Source organism: Mastomys coucha, unplaced genomic scaffold (genome assembly GCF_008632895.1).
Source record: "Mastomys coucha isolate ucsf_1 unplaced genomic scaffold, UCSF_Mcou_1 pScaffold1, whole genome shotgun sequence".
Lineage (NCBI taxonomy): Eukaryota > Metazoa > Chordata > Mammalia > Rodentia > Muridae > Mastomys > Mastomys coucha.
Genome location: NW_022196891.1, coordinates 53,667,777 through 53,678,863, shown reverse-complemented (window position 1 = coordinate 53,678,863; position 11,087 = coordinate 53,667,777). Strand labels below are relative to the sequence as shown.

The following is an 11,087-nucleotide window of genomic DNA, read 5'->3' as shown; positions in this document are numbered from 1 at the left end:
ATCCGCCTGCCTCTGCCTCCCAAGTGCTGGGATTAAAGGCGTGCGCCACCACCGCCCGGCTTAAAGATGGTGTCTTACTTTGTAGCTTGGAGTGCCCTGGAGTTAATTCCTCATGTAGGCCAAGCTGGCTTTGAACTTGCTGAAGTTTTCTTGGCTCAGTCTCCCGAGAAGTGATGATAGATAGGTGTGTGTTGCCACCACATCTCAGGGTAGGAGGTGGAGAGAGAGAGAGAGAGAGAGAGAGAGAGAGAATGAGCAATTTTTTTAATAACTCCTTTAGAATTTAATCTACGAAGCCCAGTGTTGTGGGACAGAAGACAGAAACAGAAGGACCATGAGTTAGGCTACAAAGCCAGATGCTATGTTTAAAAGTTCTTGGGAATAAAAAGCAATCACACTGAATGTGGAGTTGAAGTGGCTGCTCAGTGGTTAAGATCACTGGCTGTTCTTCCAGAGGACCCTGGTTCAATTCCCAGCAACCATCTGGCAGCTCATAACTGTTAGAAACTACAGTTTCAGGGGATCTGATGCCCTCTCTGACCTCCTCTGGTACTAGGTATGCACATAGTACACAGACATACATGCAGGCAAAATACTCACACACATAAAATAAAAGTAAATCTTTATAAAAGATGAAGGTAGGGTGGGGGGCTCATGTCTTTAACCCCAGCACTCAGGAAGCAGAGGCAGGAGGATCTCTGTGACTTTGAGGACAGCCTGGTCTACATAGCAAGTTCCAAGACAGCCAGGAGTACACAGAGAAATTCTGTTTCCAAAACAAACAAACAAACAAATAAACAGAAAACCACCCAAACAAAGATGGGGGCTGGAGAGATGGCTCATCAGTTAAGAGCACTGGCTACTCTTCATAGGACCTGTTCAAATCCTAGGACCCTGTTTGTAGTTCCAGTTCCAGATTCTGTAACTCCAGTCCTAGGGAGATCTGACACCCTCTTCTGGACTCTCAGGGCACTGCACACACATGGTACACAGACATCAGGCAAACACTCATACAAATAACATAAATTTTCAATTTTCAAAAATATAAGAACACAAAAGAATTAAGATGGATAGGGATGGTCTCACGGATCTCTGCTATTAAACATGGTGACCACTGTAGAAAGTTGAGACCACTAAGTGCTGTGGGGCTGGGGGAATAGCTCAGTCTATAAAGCTCTTGCCTTGCAAATATAAGGACCTAAGTTTGATCTCTCCAGAACCCATGTAAAATAGCCTGGCATGGTGGGGGACATTTGTAGTCCCAGTGCTGGGGAAGCAGAAAGAAATGGATACCTGGGACTTATTGGCTAGCCAGCCAAGCCTAATAGGGAGTTCTAGGCCAAATAGAGACACAGTGTCAACCACCCAAAAAGGATGACTTTTGAGACTAATACACACACACACACACACACACACACACACACACACACACACACACAGACACAGAATTTTTACTTATTGCAACTGCTATATACCATTACAGAAAGTTCCTGATTAAGAAGAGTCAAGAGTCTTGGTATTTGAGTCCAGTCTGTTTTATTAACTACTTGAATATCATTGAGCAATCCCAATTAAACCTACTTGTTCTCTTCCCTAGAACCAACTGGTCTGGCAGCGGCTGACAACTGCCAGTGCCCTCACCTTCCGGTGCCGCCAGTGGTCTTTCCTTTAGCTCAACTCCTGCCTTGGACTCTTTAATCCTTATTAAAAGGTAATTTTGCCAAATCAACCAGGCTTGTGCATTTAGCAAAATGATCTCCCTTGCACAATTGCACAATCAAACTGAGGGAAGACAATTAACCCTGCTGACATATCCTTTGTGTCACACCAGTCTATAAAACATCAGGAGCAGGCTTGCTTTTAATTAGGATCTCGAGGTTTCCTCAGACTGTCTGGAGGCCAGGCTTCAGAGCTGCTGTCATTAGTGTGCAGCCTCTCACCTCTCTCCACACCTCCTCCTCCTCCTCCTTCTATTGCCTTTGCCCTAGCTTTAAGCAGCTCCACTTTCTCAATACTTTACAATGGCCCAACATCCACTTCTTCCTAGTTCCGTCTTATCTACCTCTATGTTCCCCCTTTTCAGTCCATGCCTGAGATGTGTGCAGTAGTGTGTGCCTATAGTTTCCCAAATTTGTGTGGTGGAGGCAGGAGAATCAGGAGTTCAAGGTCAATAGTTGGCTACACGCAGCATTTGAATCTCAAAACAGATAGTGTGGTTGACGCAAGAAAACCAGCTTTTACCTCAGAGGATGTAAGAGTTTATCTGGAGCTGAACCATGTCTGGGAACAGAAATTTAGGTGTTTCAAGGCAGTCATAGTTTAGTGAAGTCTTTATAGTAACAGAACAAAGAAATTTATGAATCAAGACATTTAAAATATATACATTTTCATTTATTTATTAATTAATTTATCTAATTATTTATTGGGGGGGTGGGCCAAGTGTTAAGGCACTTCAATGGAAGAGGTAATGAGGAGTCTGTTTCCACTGTGAGGGCTCTGAGGATTGAACATAGGCTGCCAGGTTCAAATGCGAGCAAGTGCCCTTATCAGGTGAGCCATCTTGACACTTAAAAAAATAAATATATGGGTGGTAAAAAAAAAAAAAAAGGAGGAGCAAGAGGAGGAGGAAGAGGAGGAAGAGGAAGAGGAGGAAGAGGAAGAGGAGGAGGAGGAAGGAGAGAAGGAGGAGGAAGAGGAGGGGCAAGAGGAAGAGGAGGAGAAAGAAGAGTAGGAGGAGGAGGAAGAAGAGGAGGAGGAGGAAGAGGAAGAGGAGGAGGAGGAAGAGGAGGAAGAGGAGGAGGTGGCAGTGGCACTGGTGGAGGCTGCAGGTGGGTGGGTTACAGCAGAGCTTGGAAACTTTGGCTGTAGGCATTGGATGCTCTCCGATGGCACTTAGCTTTTGTGTTGGAGGATGAAAGGTATCTATTCCTACATTCCAAAAGGCATCTGAGACATACAAAAGTGTGCTGAGATTAGGATGATATGGCAGACATGGATGGACCAGGTTGGGAGAGTTTCAAGACCTCCAGGGTGTCCTGTAGACTCAGAGGGGCCAGGTCCTGGGGGTCCTGCTGGGCAATCCCTGCCCTCTGTGGGTACCCTCTTCCCCAAATTGCTGAGGGTTTGGAAGGTTGCAGCTTTCCTCTCTTTTTTTTGTTTTTGTTTTGAGACAGAGTCTCCTGTTATGTGGGCTGGACCTGAACTCCTGATACCTTTAATTAATTTCTTTGTCATAGTTTTAAAGATTTATTTATTTTTAGTTTATGAGTATGGGTGAGTGGCCACATGTTATGTCTATGCACGATGAACAGGCTTGGTGCCCCTTGGAGACCAGAAAATGGTGTCAGATTCTCTGGGACTGAAGTTATAGATAACTGTGAGCTGGCCTTGGGTGCTGGGAATTGAACCCAGGGCCACAAGAAGAACAACCAGTGTGCTCTTAACGCTAAGTCTTTGTTTTGGTTTCTTGAGAGTCATATAGTATGTTCTGATCACAGTCATCCCTTCATCCCCAACTCTTTCCAAATCCACCACCATTCCCTACCCACCCAACTTTGTGTCCTCCTCCCCTTCCCCCATGAAAAACATAATCACAGCACCTGGGAGGCAGAGGCAGTCAAATCTCTGAGGTCCAGGCCAGCCAGGTCTATAGAGCAAGATCCAGTACAGCCAGGGCTACACAGAGAAATGGCTGGCTTGGGCTTGCATGTGTTTTGTGCAAGCTGTCATAATCACTTTGAGGTCACATGTGCCGCTGCCCTTCTGTGTCCAGACAGTATTTTCTTATTCAAAGGGCATCAGGCATGTTCATGGTGCATAGACATACATGTGGGAACCAACCCTGGCTCTTAAACTCTTTTTGCCCTCACTTCTGAAATGATTTCTGATCCTTGGACATGGGGCATGTGCAGAATCTATGTTCCATTTAGGACTGAGAACTCGGCAGTTTCTTATTCTTTGCACATTGGCCAGCTTACGGGTCTCTGTCTTAACGCCTACTGCAAATAGAAGCTTCTCAGAGGAGGATAGAAGGTGCGTTCATCTATGGCTACAATCCACTGCTACCATTAGTATTAAGGAGTTGGGGACATGGTTGTCTTGTGTTTGTGTTTAAGACAGCCAATCGAGGCCAGCTCATCGTACAAGGTCCCTTTCAGCCTTCATCTCCTTTCCTGCACGGAGCACTTTCTGACTCTTGCTACCCCTGCCTTTAGTACTTTACCCATGACCCTGGTTTGCCCAGGACTTTTCCAGTCTTATCAGGGATGATCCTGTACCCCAAGAAGCCCCCTGCAAACTTCAGCTGTTAAGACTTAGGTATGATGAAAGACTCATGTGATGAGAAGCGACTGGATCACGAGGGCATTAAACTCATCAGTGGGTTATTCATTAATAGATTTATAGCTGAATGGGCTCTAAGGAGATGAAGCTGATCATTGAAGCCAGTCACTGAAAGTATTTACCTTTGAAGTGTATTGCCCTGGGATCTTTCCCATTTCTATTCATCCTTCCATCAACAGGAAAGTAGCTCTGTTTCACCAGGGAGCTATGATGGACTGTCCCCCTGGGGGCTATGATGCCCCCAGAGGCCCAGAAACAACGGAGCCAGCTGTAGACTGCATCTCTGAAAATACAAGTCAAAATAAGTCTTTCAGCCTTTAATCTCTTTCCTTGGGTATTTGTCACAGCTATCTCCAAAGGTGACCACCAAGCCAGTTAAATGTAAGTCAGGATAGTTGACCACCCCAGCTGCCCTCCAAGCCAGGAGCCCTACTTTGAACTTCTTATGGCTCTCTGAACTTTCACCATTTATCTGGTACCTGGCATGTTTTACTTTGCAGGGGGGCCTGGGCATATAAGAAATGTTTCAAGATTAGTTTATAACACCGCTTGAGGGCAGAATGGTGTCTTTCGTCATCTCTTATTTCAGGCAACACTACACCAGTGTCGGGTATGTAAAAGTTACTCAAGGGGTGGAATGAAAGAGCTCATTTGAGGACAAAAAGAACTCTTACCTGTTGTGGTTTGCCAGCCCAGGAATTTCCATATCGAGTCACAAAACTGACAGCTAGGAGGTGCACGCCTGCCTCTGTTTCTCCTTCTGCACTCAAGACTGTTTTCCTGACTTCTAGTTACCTTTTAAAATCTCATCTCTCACTCCTCCACTGTGTTTCCTAAACCATAACTGATGCAAGAATGTCCAGGAGGTAAGAGAGAGTGCAACGTATTTTCCCAGAGATTAAGTGTGTACACAGAGGTTGGTCTCCAGCACAGGTGAGTGGGATGTGTGACCTCTGGCATAATTAATGTGCTTTGTCAGATTTCTTCATCTTGAATAATGTGCAGACCACCTGAAAGTTCTGGAACAAATGTGTGTGTGTGTGTGTGTGTGTGTGTGTGTGTGTGTGTGTGTGTGTGTACAGGCAAGGCTCTCAAAGGATAAACTTTGGCATGCTGAATTTTTTTTCTTCTTTCTTCTTTTTTCTTTTAATTAGATATTTTCTTTATTTACATTTCAAATGTTATTTTCTTTCCTGGTTTCCCCTCCGAAAAAAAACCCTATTCCCTTCCCCCTCCCCTGCTCACCAATCCACCCTCTCCTGCTTCCTGGCTCTGGCATTCCCCTACACTGGGGCATCAAGCCTTCACAGGACCAACGGCCTCTCCTCCCATTGATGACCCACTAGGCCATCCTCTGCTACATATGCAGCTGGAGCCATGAGTCCCACCATGTGTACTCTTTGGTGGTTTAGTCCCTGGGAGCTCTGGGGGTACTGGTTAGTTCATATTGTTGTTCTTCCTATGGGGCTGCAAACTTCTTCAGCTCCTTGGGTTCTTTCTCTAGCTCCTCCATCTTTCTTTGGTGTTTCAAGATAGAGTTTCATTGTGTAGCCCTGGCTGTCCTGGAACCTGCTCTGTAGAGCAGGCTGGCCTCAAAATCATAGAGATCCTCTTGCCTCTGCCTCCCAAGTCCTAGGGTTAAAGGTATTTGCTACAACTACCCGGCTGGCATGCTTAAAATTTAATAACTATATGCACTTTAACTGGTTTAGGAATTGGGTAATGTTGGGTAAAATGGTTCAGTGCTCTACCAGGTGATGAGAAAAGAAACACTATTATTTGTTGTTTGTTTGCTTGTTTGTTTTAGTTAGAAAAAATGTTCAAGGCCTGGAGTGGTGGTGAACACCTTTAATCTGGGTCTCAGAGGCAGAGGTGGGCTGTAAAGTCCAGGGATGCCAGAACTACACCATGAGATGCTGTCTTTAAAAAAGGTTTAATATGAAAATGTACATGCACCAACTTTATGTCATAGTAAAACAGCTCCTGAGGGGAGGGCAGTTACAGATACCTCTGATGCACAGCCATTCATGTTCTGTGGGACACTGCGTGCAGGGAGTGGTGGACGCCTTTAATTCTAGCATTACAGAACCAGAGGCAGGTGGTTCTCTAAGTTTGAGCTCAGCCAGGTCTACAGCGCAAGTTCTAGGACAGTCAGGGCTATGCAGAGAAATCCAGTCTCAAAACAGAAAACAATCAAAAAGTCTTCCGGGGCACCTCCTAACATAATATGGTTCCAGTACTATTCTGGTGCCTGCTAGTTACTATCCCCTGTATTCATTTTGATCTGAAGGTTCATAAAGGGATCAAATCCTTGAACGTTCCTTGTACGTGCCTATCATCAGTTCATTGCGGTAATAATTTCCTGTCTATACATTTCTTCAGCTAGGGAGGATAGCCATTGATCCTTGAAGCCAGGAACTGACAGGCAGCTTGGCTCTCTCACCCAACCAGGCTTGGAGGACCAGGCTTCCCTTACACTTACTATGGAGTCTGTGGTAACCTTGAACTTTGGAAATCCTCTTACCTCAACCTCCTGAGTGCTGAGATCACTTTTTTTTTTTAAAAGATTTATTTTATTTATTATTATAAATGAGTACACTGTAGCTGTCTTTGGACCACCAGAAGAGGGCATCAGATTCCATTATGGGTGGTTGTAAGCCACCATGTGGTTGCTAGGATTTGAACTCATGACCTTCATAAGAGCAGTCAGTGCTCCTGCCCATTGAGCCATCTCACCAGCTCCCAACCAAACTTTATTCAAATATAGAATTAAAAAAAAAATTGTGTATGTGTGTAGGCTCATCCGTGTGGAAACTAGAGGTCTATGCCAGTCTGGGAATCACTCAAGCTCAGGTTCCCTTGTTTGTATAGCAATTCCTTTACCCCTTCAGATTTCTAATAGATGATCATCAATTATACTGTTAGTAATCAGAATTGCCACTTGCATGTCTGGTAGTAACAAGTTTCTTTTAAAATATTTATTATTTTATGTATATGGTTATTAGGCCTGTTTGTATGTCTGTGCATGTGTGCAGTATCCAAAGAGGGCAGAAAATGGCATCCCCTGAAACTGGAGTTACAGATGGTTGTGAGCCACTATGTGGATTCTGAGAATTGAACCCAGGTCCAGTGCTCTTAACCTCTGAGCCCTCTTTCCCACCCCTTTACTGGTAATATCACTAGAATCCATTGGAGCTGAAAAATAGGTCATAGGTTCTGGCAAACAGATACTCCATTAGAAGATGGGTTTTGTGGACTGGCTTTCATCTCTGGGTATGAAGTTTAATGTTTCCCCACCTTTCACTCCAAAAGTCATCTCAAGTCATTATCCCAGAGTCTTGCTCTGACCCACGGGCTCTCTCACCTATATTAATCCTTCATTGTGGCAAAGAGTCCAGTAGGTCCAGTGTTGCACATTGGGTAATTGTTCTCTGTTGCATATACGTTGTGTGTCTTGAGGATAAGAAAGTTGAATTTCAACAGCTATCACTCTTACTTGTTGGATTTCTTTCTTTTTTTTTTTTTCCTTTTTTTCTTTTTTACCAGAAGAGGGCGTCATATCTCATTACGGGTGGTTGTGAGCCACCATGTGGTTGCTGGGACTTGAACTCAGGACTTTCAGAAGAGCAGACGGTGCTCTTGTCCGCTGAGCCATCTCACCAGCCTAGATTTCTTAAATACACCACATCTAGAAAGCTTCACTTTTTTTCTTTTTTTTTTTTTTTTTTTTTTTTTTTTTGTGATAAGGTCCCATATAGCCAGATTGAACTTCAACTTTCCATATAGCTGTGGATGGCTTTGTCGTCTACTTCTCAATCCTGGATTACAGATATGTGTCACCATACCAAGTTTAGAAAACTTTCCGAGGTATACTTCCCATTTCCTATATGTGTGATTTCATGCCATTCAAAACCTGGGTTTTTTTTTTTTTTGTTTTGTTTTGTTTTTCAAGACAGGGTTTCTCTATGTAGTCCTGGCTGTCCTGGAGCTCACTCTGTAGACCAGACTGGCCTCAAACTCAGAAATCCATCTGCCTCTGCCTCCCAAGTGCTGGGATTAAAGGCGTGTGCCACCATGCCTGGCACAAAACCTGTTTTTTTGAGGACCTGCCTACCATTACCATGATAGATACCATACAGGGAGGACAGTATGGGTAATAGCATGCATGTTCTGAGAGAGAGAAGAGAGAAAGAGTGAGAAAGCAAGAGAGAGAGAGAGAGAGAGAGAGAGAGAGAGAGAGAGAGAGGAGTGAGGAGGAGGAGAGATACAGGTTTATGTGTGCCATAGTGCACAGGTGAAAACACAACTTATTTCCTTTTCCCTTCTTGAGACAGGATCTCTCTTGTTTATGTCAAGCTATGACCAGACTCCAGGGTAGCTGGTCTTAAGCCTCCAGGTGACTCTGCTGCCCCCACCTCCCATCTTGAGGGTGGAGGGTAAAGAATACAGGTGCATATTGCTGTACTGGGATTTTTTGGTTTTTTTTTGTTTTTTTGTTTTTTTGTTTTTTTTTTTGAGACAGGGTCTCACTGTGTAGCTCTAGCTGTCCTGAAACTCATTTTGTAGACCTGTAGACCAGCCTGTCCTCAAACACACATAGATCTTCCTGCCTCTACCTCCCTAGTGCTGGGACAAAAGGCTTGCATTACCACCCCTGGCTGGGATATGTATAATCATATATGTATGAGAGACATGTGGGTTTTTTTGTTTTTGTTTTGTTTTGTTTTCGCACATGTGTGCCACAGTGTGTATGTAGAGTTCAGAAGGTAACTCTGTGGAAGCAGTTCTCTCTTTCCAGTTTTGCTGGGGTGCCAGAAATCTAACTCAGCTCACCAGGCTTGTGGGGAAAGTGACTTGAACCATGGAGCTGAAGAAGTAAATAAATATTAACGTTTTAGCTCTTATGATGCATAGGACTTAGCACAGTGCTGTGCACATATTAAGCACACACTCTTCCACAGGGCTCCACCCAGCCAAGGAGGTACCACACACCTTTAATTACAGCATTCAGGAAGCAGAGGCAAACAGATCTCTGAGTTTGAGGTCAGTCTGTTCTACAGAGTGAGTTCCAGGACAGCTAGGGCTACATAGAGAAACCCAAACCAACCAACCTAATAAATGTAGAGTTGCAGGCTGGAGAGATGGCTCAGCAGTTAAATGCACTTACTGTTCTTACAGAGGATCTGGGTTTGGTTTCTAATGTCCACAGAGGGCTCATAAACATTCATAATTCTAGTTCTATGGGTTTCAGTGCCTTCTGCTGACCTCTTTGGGGACATCAGGAATGTCTGTGGTGCACACACATACATGCAAGCAAAACACTCATGCACATAAGGTAAAATGCATAAATCTAACATATTTTTCAAGATTATATTTTCCTGGTTTGTTTGGTTTGGCTTGATTTGGTTTCAAGACAAGGTTTATCTGTGTATCCATTGGCTGTCCTGGAATTTGATCTGTAGACCAGACTGGCCTCAAACTCAGGAATCTACCTGCTTCTGCCTCCCGATTGCTGGGATTACAGCATGTACCACTACCATTGGCTAGTTTCATGGGGTTTTAAGTATATTCGGAGCTTTGGAATGTCACTTGCAATCATTTTAGAACTGTTCATCCTTCCCTAGAGAAATGGGATCTATGAGCCGCTCCCTTTTGTTTCCTTCCAGTTCTAGGCAACTACAGACCTGCTTTCTGTCTCCTGTAGCTTGGTTAACTTTCTGAATACTTCATGTAAACAATTCATAGAATATGTGGTTCTTAGCAGCAGCCCTTTCCTTGATTAGCACAGCACAAGGATTCATCCATGTGGGAGCGTGTGACAGCTCGCAGTTCTTGTCATTGCTGAATAGTATTCCGCTGCATAGGCGCCTCTCCTACCTCTGCTCATCAGCTGCTCCACATGGTGGGTTCTTCCCACCATGTTCTGTGGTTATGCCCCACACAGCTGTGGACATCCTGGTACTGGTGTTTTGGGCATCTTTGTTTCCAGTTCTCTTGGGTCTTCCCAGGAACAGAACGGCTGAGCCTCATAGTGATCCCACTTAACTATTGCCCAGAATACCTGTACTCTTTGGTTGCTGTTTTCCTTAAAGTCTATTTTATCTGATAACCTATCTCTCTATGGCTACTCGGGTGTATAGTCTCTTATTGTAGTCTGTATCTTTGTATTTAATCTATGTTTCCTGAAGATGATGTACAGTTAGGTCTTATTATGTAGTCTGATCATTTGATCTCTCTTGTTTTCAGGTTTGTCAGCAATCAGTGGCAAGTGTTTTTACCCTCTGAGTTATCCTGATGGCTTGCTTTCCCCCTCCCCACTCAAGCTGTTAAAGCTATGTTTTGAAATTTTTATTTGACAATTTCATATTATAGATATGTGATAATAGGAGAGGTCCACACTCTTGATTTTTATTTTATTTTATTTTTTGGTTTTTTTCGAGACAGGGTTTCTCTGTGTAGCCCTGGCTGTCCTGGAACTCACTCTGTAGACCAGGCTGGCCTCGAACTCAGAAATCCGCCTGCCTCTGCCTCCCAAGTGCTGGGATTAAAGGAGTGCGCCACCACCGCCTGGCTCACACTCTTGATTTTTTAAAAAATTGCTGTTATGTGTGGGTATGAGTGCAGTCACGTGGAGGTCACAGGGTCACTTTGGAGAGTTCACCTTTGCTTTGCTTCTGTCGTGGGATCTGGTGGAGATTGAACTCAGGTCATTAGAAAGCAGCTGAACCATCTTTTTTTCCTTCTTT

General features: G+C 44.2%; 1 long non-coding RNA gene across 2 annotated transcripts in view; it reads right to left on the bottom strand.

Moving 5' to 3' along the window:
- Positions 1-2,380: 2,380 nt before the first annotated feature.
- Positions 2,381-11,087, bottom strand: part of LOC116101828 — an 18,104-nt gene continuing 9,397 nt past the window's right edge. Inside the window, exons 3-4 of one of the 2 annotated variants that reach the window (XR_004122935.1) lie at positions 4,464-4,624; positions 2,381-2,566 (exon numbers count right to left, since the gene is read on the bottom strand). This is a non-coding gene — a long non-coding RNA (uncharacterized LOC116101828). Of the gene's footprint in view, positions 2,567-4,378; positions 4,625-11,087 lie in introns of those variants that run through there. The other variant, XR_004122934.1, reaches the window with a different exon arrangement.